Source organism: Scylla paramamosain, chromosome 44 (assembly GCF_035594125.1).
Source record: "Scylla paramamosain isolate STU-SP2022 chromosome 44, ASM3559412v1, whole genome shotgun sequence".
NCBI lineage: Eukaryota > Metazoa > Arthropoda > Malacostraca > Decapoda > Portunidae > Scylla > Scylla paramamosain.
Genome location: NC_087194.1, coordinates 11,925,973 through 11,934,799, shown reverse-complemented (window position 1 = coordinate 11,934,799; position 8,827 = coordinate 11,925,973). Strand labels below are relative to the sequence as shown.

At 42.6% G+C, this 8,827-nt stretch overlaps 1 protein-coding gene across 4 annotated transcripts in view; it reads left to right on the top strand.

The window, feature by feature from the left end:
* The first annotated feature begins 6,794 nt into the window (after positions 1 to 6,794).
* The window catches only part of LOC135094162 (uncharacterized), a 120,898-nt gene continuing 118,865 nt past the window's right edge, over positions 6,795 to 8,827 (top strand). For all 4 annotated transcript variants that reach the window (XR_010263638.1, XR_010263639.1, XR_010263636.1 and 1 more), the window contains exons 1-2: positions 6,795 to 6,809; positions 7,335 to 7,899. The gene's annotated coding sequence lies outside the window, so the exon portion shown is untranslated. The remainder of the gene's footprint in view (positions 6,810 to 7,334; positions 7,900 to 8,827) is intronic.

Here is an 8,827-nt window from a genome sequence, read left to right as displayed (position 1 = left end):
TGGAGTCCCTGCACTGCTGTGAGCTCTCTCTCTCTCTCTCTCTCTCTCTCTCTCTCTCTCTCCTCTCTCTCTCTCTCTCTCTCTCTCTCTCTCTCTCTCTGAACGACAGAAGAAAAAAACACATATAATGTTGTAGTTTGCTTTTGTTGCAGTAGTATATACAAATACAAATCAAAATTTATGGTACGATCGTCTTTAGTAATGACTTTGTAGGAGTTTGAACATTTCCTTGTCATTGTATGAAGGAGGAAATCCGGACAGGGGAACTGCTTGAAGGGGGAAAAGACGAAAAGAAGTTTGTGAACAAGTGCTTTACAGGATCTGTTTCATCGCTATTTGTGGCTAATCATTCACCTAAGTCTTCAGCACCGCACGTATATGTTTATCAACACTCCTTTGGCTGTTCTGAGCATCCGCTGTTCGCAGGACAGCTTTTTTTTTTTTTTTTTTTTTTTTTATGTAGGAAGGATACTGGCCAAGGGCAACAAAAATCTAATAAAAAAAAATGCCACTGAAATGCCAGTCCCTTAAAAGGGTCAAAGCAGTGGTCAAAAATTGGTGGATAAGTGTCTTGAAACCTCCCTCTTGAAGGAATTCAAGTCATAGGAAGGTGGAAATACAGAAGCAGGCAAGGAGTTCCAGAGTTTACCAGAGAAAGGGATGAATGATTGAGAATACTGGTTAACTCTTGCGTTAGAGAGGTGGACAGAATAGGAGTGAGAGAAAGAAGAAAGTCTTGTGCAGCGAGGCCGCGGGAGGAGGGGAGGCATGCAGTTAGCAAGATCAGAAGAGCAGTTGGCATGAAAATAGCGGTAGAAGACAGCTAGATATGCAACATTGCGGCGGTGAGAGAGGGGCTGAAGACAGTCAGTTAGAGGAAAGGAGTTGATGAGACGAAAAGCTTTTGATTCCACCCTGTCTAGTACAGCAGTATGAGTGGAACCCCCCCACACAACCTGCTGAACACGTCAACAAGGAGCAGACAGCTTAGTCACAGCCACCAACAAGGGCACAGCTAATTGGCTAACAACAAAACACCTGCAACAAATGCATACTTTGTACCAATTAAGCTTCCCTGTTCAGTACTCACCGAGCTGCTCAGCGCCTCGTCACTTACACCCACTGCTACCTTCCTAACTCTTGTGTGGGCTTCAGTGTACGTCACTGTCCAGCGGCACAAATACGCAGACACCTCTCCCAGCCCTTAAAACTGACTGGCAACTACAAGCCACCTACTCGTTCTCTGTCATTTATGTATTCTCTCTCTCTCTCTCTCTCTCTCTCTCTCTCTCTCTCTCTCTCTCTCTCTCTCCTCTCTCTCTCTCTCTCTCTCTCTCTCTGACCAGTGATGACTGGTATGTGTATATATATATATATATATATATATATATATATATATATATATATATATATATATATATATATATATATATATATATATATATATATATATATTTTTTTTTTTTTTTTTTTTTTTTTTTTTTTTGCTGAATATGAATAAAAAAATTTTTTTTCGTGATGAAAATATTACATATAAACTTTAAATAAAAACCTTATTAGTGAGCCACACGAATGGTTTTACGGATTAGGCTACACAACATTTGCTATAAGTTATCAATACATTGCCAACACATTTTTTTTTTTTTTTTTGTAATATGGTTTTTGTGTATTTATTGTTTACCTTTTCTTTTCCTAGTATTATTTTGACTTTGCCTTCATATTGTATTGACAAGCCAAGAAAACGTTCAAAATGTTGACATGATCCACCGCTAGTCATATCGTTTCCTTTTTTTTTTGTCCTTCTTATGCCCCGTAAAGCTATATTCTTCTTCTTATTTTGTAAAAAAAAAAAAAAAAGGAAAAGAAAAAAACACAATTTCATGATATATAATTGTTAAAAGACGAATGATTATGAATGACATTTGCTATTATCATACACCGAAGGCGGGACGAAGCGGGTGTGCGTAGCAGGCCATTCATCAACTGCTCTCGCCTGCCTCTGTGTCTAAAGAAGCAAAAGTCCGCGTCCTAAAACGCTTTGCTCTCTCACCACGACTATTTTCAAAGGCTACAGAGATGATTAGCTAGGTTATGAAGAGTGTTTCTCCTGTTAGTGACGTAGAAATGATGTATGCCATTACAACCAGAGAAAAAAACTCTTAGAATCCCGTGCAACTAACTAACTAGAGCCTTTTGAAAGTAGTGGAGGTGCGGTGTGGAAGTCTCGAGAGAGGTAAATGAGACCTCAGTGTGCTGGGAACTGACCCAACTTAGTGTTGTTATTTTACACTGTTATGCTATGCTGTGCTATACTGTGCTATGTTATGCTATGCTATGTTTGACCTTTATGTGTCAAAAACCATAAACATACAGTATATCATGACTGCATTGTATTCTTAAGTCTGTAATCTCAGTAACGTGTCTTGCTGTGTCTTCACCCCGATGTATATTCTCCGCCGTTGAATATATGTAAATATTCAGATTACATCATGATATTGTTGTGACTTGATAATGTTACAAGCCACAGCAATGAGCGTCTTGCTGTGTTTTCTTGCGTCTCAAAGTCTATAAGTCTCGGGAATACATCTTGTCGTGACTCCACTCACGTGTAAATCTCTGAAAATAAATATATTCCAACATTCAGATTACATGACGACTGTCGTCTTCATCAAGTCTGCACTGTGTTACGTGTGAAGGACGACCTGAAGGAGCCTCGGGTCACTGACTGCTGCTGCTGCATAGTCCCCAGGCATGAACAGAGGACAGGGCTGGGCGGGATGAGGCAGGGATGGGTGGGAGAGGAGAGATGGAATTGAGGCGGGACTGGGAGCGTGGTTGGGTAGGAAAAGAAAAATGAGAATGGGGATGAAGATGAATGAAGGGTGGTGAGTGGTGGATAAGAAACGAAATTGAGGCGTGGGGGGGATAGGCGAGCCGAGGGGAGGTGGTGAAGAAGGGAGGGGTGTCATGGTTTGGATAAGAGACGAAACTGGTGAGGGTCGGGGAAAGGCGAAGTGAGGGGAAGAGAGGTGGTGAAGAGGGGAGCAGTGTCGTGGGCAAGGCGAGGTGACCAGGTTGTACTCACTAATCAAGGAGAGCAGAGGTCCTCACTCTCATGATAATTACACCAGCAAAGGTGAACATTTCGTGACAGCTGTGGATAATCACCTGTTAGCATGCTTGGGCATCTAATACTTGTAATACGACTGTCGTGTTTGGCAACTAGTGAAGTATTTGTCTCGTGTTTTGTACACGAAACTTCGCATGCTTTACCGAAGAGAATTAACAAGGAAAATTCGCTTGTGTGTAAATTTTGTGAAAATTGTATGCTATATCATAAACTTAATTGAATAAAAAAATTAAGAAAAAAAATTAAGGAGTAAATTTTTTTGTGTAGGTAATTTTTTTTTTTTTTTTTTTTGTGTTTAGAAATTTTTCGCACCATATAGTGTTGAAGCAAATTAAATAAACGAATTAATGCAGAACATTACAGGAAACATGAAGGCTATGCTATGAGGAGAAAGCACAAGAAGAACAGACCATAAGTCAGCAGGCAGTCTTTGATTCCTGCCCTGCCAAAACAATTGCAACATGTGACCGCTGTGTTGCAGCAAATTTAGTTAACCAATTAATGCAAAATATTTCATAAAACCTTAAGGACACGAGGAGGAAACAAAAGATAGGTCAGAAGATAGCAGACACTGTTTGACTCCTGCCTCGCCTGCCTTAGCTTCCCTTCCCTTCCTCCCCTCCCCTCCCCTCACCTCACCTCTCCTCTCGTGGACTCAATCAGTTACACGTCAAAGCTCCCTTTATGGTGTTCCCCGTGATGGGCGGTTCTTAAGTTCAGTTTCGCGTAGTAACTTGGGGAAAAGTATGATATGAGGCCCGATTTTTTTCTGAGGTGAATTGGTCATAAGAGCCTGATATCACCTCCCCGCCTGAACTTATTGCCTCAGGTCCCTCTCAGTTTCTCGCCGCTGTTGTACCTGCCGTCCTTCACCAGCTGAGCGCCTTGATAGCTCCGCACGTCAACACACCGACCCTGCGCCAAAAAAAAAGTCTCGTTTCGCTGTTTGTAATGCCCGAGCGCTGAGGTGTCGGTGTTTCATTCCAGGGTCTTTGTGTGTGTGTGTGTGTGTGTGTGTGTGTGTGTGTGTAATACGAGATGGTGGTAAGTATTCGTGTCTTGCTTTTACCTTTTCCCTGCCATGCTTGGTTGTGGTGGTGATGGTGGTGGTGCAAAGTGACGTGGTGTAAGGTGACGTGTCCATACCATCACTATCTCTCTCTCTCTCTCTCTCTCTCTCTCTCTCTCTCTCTCTCTCTCTCTCTCTCTCTCTCTCTCTCTCTCCTCTGCTTTCTGCTAATTCTTTCCCTGTTTTAGTGTTGTGGGACCATGTTATCGCCCGTCCTTCTCTGCTTCCTGCTAATTCTTCTACTTCCTCTCCTCTGCTTCCTGCTGATTCATCCCTACAGTATGAGTTGTGTGACCATAGCATCGGTTTTCCCCCTTATAGTCCTACTAATTCTTCCGGTTCCTTTTCACTGCTTTCTGCTCATTTTTCTCCTGCTTCTGTATGTTTTGCCACCACCACCACCATCACCAAAAACTCCCCGACCCCTCATTACCACCACAACCATCATGCACTACCCGATCTCTCACCACCACCACTACCACCACCACCACTTAGCAGGCCGCCATTCCCGCCAGCAGCAGGCCGCACACGAGCTTCTCTCACGCAGGTAGTTCACGCCCGCCACGCCAGGCTGGAAGGATGTGAGGCGCTGCAGATCACACACACACACACACACACACACACACACACACATCAACATTGCGATCAAACTAAAACATTAAATACATGAGGTCCTTGCTTCTTTACTGCTTTACTTCATTACTTCTATGCAATACATCTCAGATCCAGCTTTAAAAATATTTCCTAACTAAAACCTTCACCATACAAACACATCAAGTACAATTAAATTCCTGTTTCACAAGTATTATTTACCGAGGCAAAATCGTTGCTACCATCCCTACATCAAGCTTTATAAAATGTAGCACACACACACACACACACACACACACACACACACACCGCCACTCCCATTCCGTCATTTCATCCCGGACAGTATTCATTGTATCCTGAAGGCGACTGAGTCATTAGTGGCAGTTCCGGCAGCGTGGGGAAGCCCCTCGTCACACACAGGATTATTTTTTATATTGCATCTTTAATCAGACTTTGAACAGCAGCCGCTTTTTAACTATTCACTTTCTGATAAATGCTGAAGCTCTCCTGTCAGTTATGGGAACGTTTTCTTTCCTTTTTCTTCTCTTTTTTTCTGAAAATTGAAAAATCTACTTCAATTTCTTTGTCATCGTTCTTTGGTCGCCCGTCTGTCTGCGTTTGTCTTTTTGTCCTTGTTCGTTTGTGTTTCTGTCTTTCTGTCTTGCTCTGTCTGTTCGACTATCTCTCTCTCTCTCTCTCTCTCTCTCTCTCTCTCTCTCTCTCTCTCTCTCTCTCTCTCTCTCTCTCTCTCTCTCTCCAGGTATTAAGATAAGGTACCAAATCGGTTAAGAATACAGTAAGGAAGAAAAACTGTTTGGGTGTTTGTTGATGAATATTCATAAACGTCGCTGTAAAAGTCTTGTGTGGAAAAAAAAGAAGGTACTTGTGTTAAATTAAGCTGAGATTCTGCCTCTTACAATGAAACAATAAAAAAAATAAATAAATAAAGTAAATAAAACATAAGGTCAACATTATAAACGTAGCCTAGAAACTCGTGTAAAAAGTTAAAGAGGGCTTTTTTAAATTAAGCTTAAAAGTTCTTGCCTGTACTGCAGTGGCGAGGCGACTGAGGAAGCTCCTGTCACCAATGAATTTCTGCCTTACTTTAACTTAATATCGATACGAACCAGTCAGGAAAAGTCAAGTGTGTGGTGAGTTTATTAACGCTGCTTCAGAAAGAATTGTAATATATGAAGTGGTTGAGAAGTCTCCCCTACTAGTGAATGCCCGCCTCGCACTTAAATAACATGAACTACTGAGACGAAAAATAAAGTCTAGTGATTTTATAAACGTATTAGAACGTAGAAAAAGTGCAAAAAGTCATGTTAAATTTGATTAGTGGGAGTGGTGTGGAGGTTAACCATTCTACGCCTCCACTGATGAATCTCCAGCACACACTTACCTCACAGAGTATTAAGAGGGAGACAATAGCAGTGTTCATATAAGGTAACATACAGTGTGGCATAAAAAGTCATGTTATATTTAATTATTCTGAGTAGTGAGGAGGTAAACTTTTCACGCCTCCAGTAGTGAAGCTCCACCACACAATTGTGAAATATTAACGGGTAAAGTCTCTCTGGTGATCATATAAAGCATAATGAAACAAAGTAGTATAGAAACTCACGTTAGATTTGATTAATTTTGACACGCACACACACACAATAATTCTTCCACATACTCGTACTGGCGTCTTCTTGCACCCAACCATTCTTTTTCCACTCCTTCCCATCCCCACCCAGCTATCCCCACACCCAACCTGTCATCCTCCTGCCTAGTCATCCCTTTCTCTCCTCCCTTGCCTTGTCCCCTATCCAGGTTATTCTCCACTCTGTCCTAGCCATCTCACAACCAGCCTGTCCTACACTACCTATCCATCCCTCTCTTGCCTGACCTTCCTTAATCTCTTGTGACGTCGCAGATCTCTCGATGGACGGCACTTGGAACTGAATCCTGAGACGAATCATCTTGGCAGCGCGAGACTCAAGGGACGAGGCTGATATGATTGTGTGTGGCGTAAATGTACGTATGTAGCTTACCACAAATAGTTGTATAAGTATACAGGTCTTCTGCAGTTTATTCTTCCTATATACTGATGAGTCTTGCGCACCAGATAACAATATTGCTTCTCCTATCGCCGTTTCCTAGAGTGAGGGGTTCGCTCCTTGTACGAGTCTTCTCCAGTTGTTTCTGTCCATTGCATCTTCCTTAGTGACTCCCATCCTTTCCAGTTCTACCGCAATTTCTTCCCTCCATCTCACTCTGTCTCATTGTAAACAGCAATGTTCCTGCGTCACCTCATCTTTGTTTCTGTGAGTCATGTTAATTACTCACAGGTTGGTTACGAGCTGAAACGCTCGAGCTGCTTCACTGCGTCACTCACTGTTCATGCTCATCTCTATCAGCGTCCACGTCTCCTTTATTTACAGCATAACTCTTATTTCCATATAAAAAAAAAAAACTATATTAGTATGTAAAATTATGATACATTCGTGTGTATACAATTTAATGGACAGATATCACGCCGCTGCCTCTATGTATTTACAGAACAAGCCAGCGCCAAGTACACGAGTTAGGACGAAACGACACCGTGACGCAGTGGGCCTCTGGTCTCGTGGAGAGTGATCTGCCGTAAGAGGAAGAATGCACGTGAGTTTTGTCCTGGCCGCGGAATTCCGGATAACGCAGGTGTCTGGGAGAGTGGATGATCAGCCAGGACTGAGTAGATGCTGAGTCTCGGGAGTGAACTGTGTGGTGCAGGACCGTATCGGTTATGCAGTCTCTTTTAACGAGAGACATCGTGGAGGAGGCAGGCGAGTGCTCTCAACACACGTGACGGAGCGGCGCCATGGTAACTGTCACCGTGGCCAGGAAGTCTCTTGTGCTGAACACTGCAATGTTGTGTTATCAAGACTGTGTATTGGTGCAGCGCATACAGTCGGATCAATAAGCGTGTTGTAGTGATGAAACTATGGAAACTATGGCGAATGATTATTGATCGTTGGAAAAAAGCATAGGTGTGATAATAATTCGGTGCTTGAGTTACACTAACACTCCATCACTACCGCCATCACGGCCATCACCACCGCCATAACCACCGCCGCTACTAAGAGTAAGTACATGATTCTTGTTCTCGTTAGTAGTGATAGGAAGGAAATATCTCCATTTTTCCCCCGTATACTGTGGAAGTGCTGCCTCAACACACCGCCGCCGCCGCTATGAGAAGTACATGATTCTTGTTCACCTTTACAGTGTTGTGTTGGTGGGTGGCTGCGGCTGCGATAGGAAGTATTGTTACACCGTTATGATAGCGCTGGTCGTGCGAGTGAGGTAACAACTCGGAACAATTCCTAGTATTAAGGAAAGGTCACATTGTTTGCTACAGAAGACCATACGGCATGGAAGTGGGGGGGGGGGGCGGTCTTTTGATGAATAAATAAAGACCAGGAAATTATATTTTTTACACGTATCGTTAAGCTGAAGTACCATGCTTAGTAGTAATCAAATTAAACAGTATAATATCAAATGAAAACCATAGATATACTCACCAGCACACACACCTACGGTACGCTGAAGCCACAGAAAAGCTTATAAAGATACGGAAGAAGCAATGAAAAGACACAAGACCCGGAACCCCGGCTGCACTTCGCTCCCGGCTTCACATTCTCGGCTAAAACCAGCCAAGAATTGCACTTTTTAAAAAAATTATTATACAGAGAGAGAGAGAGAGAGAGAGAGAGAGAGAGAGAGAGAGAGAGAGAGAGAGAATGTACGTGGTGTGTTTTACTTCTCATACTCATTTCCAGCATTTTTGTTTCTGCTGTCGCTAAAGATTATGACCGCGCTGCCAGGGACTTTGTACTTACTCTCACCATTTTTCAGTCCAGTTCACTAATGCAGGAGTAAAGCCACATTTTCTCTCTTTAATCTCTTGTAATTGTCAACACCAAAAGGATCTCCATTTTTTCTTATTGAAGCCACATTTTTTCTCTTTAATCTCTTGTCAACACCAGAAGGATCCCCATTATTTCTTATTTAAG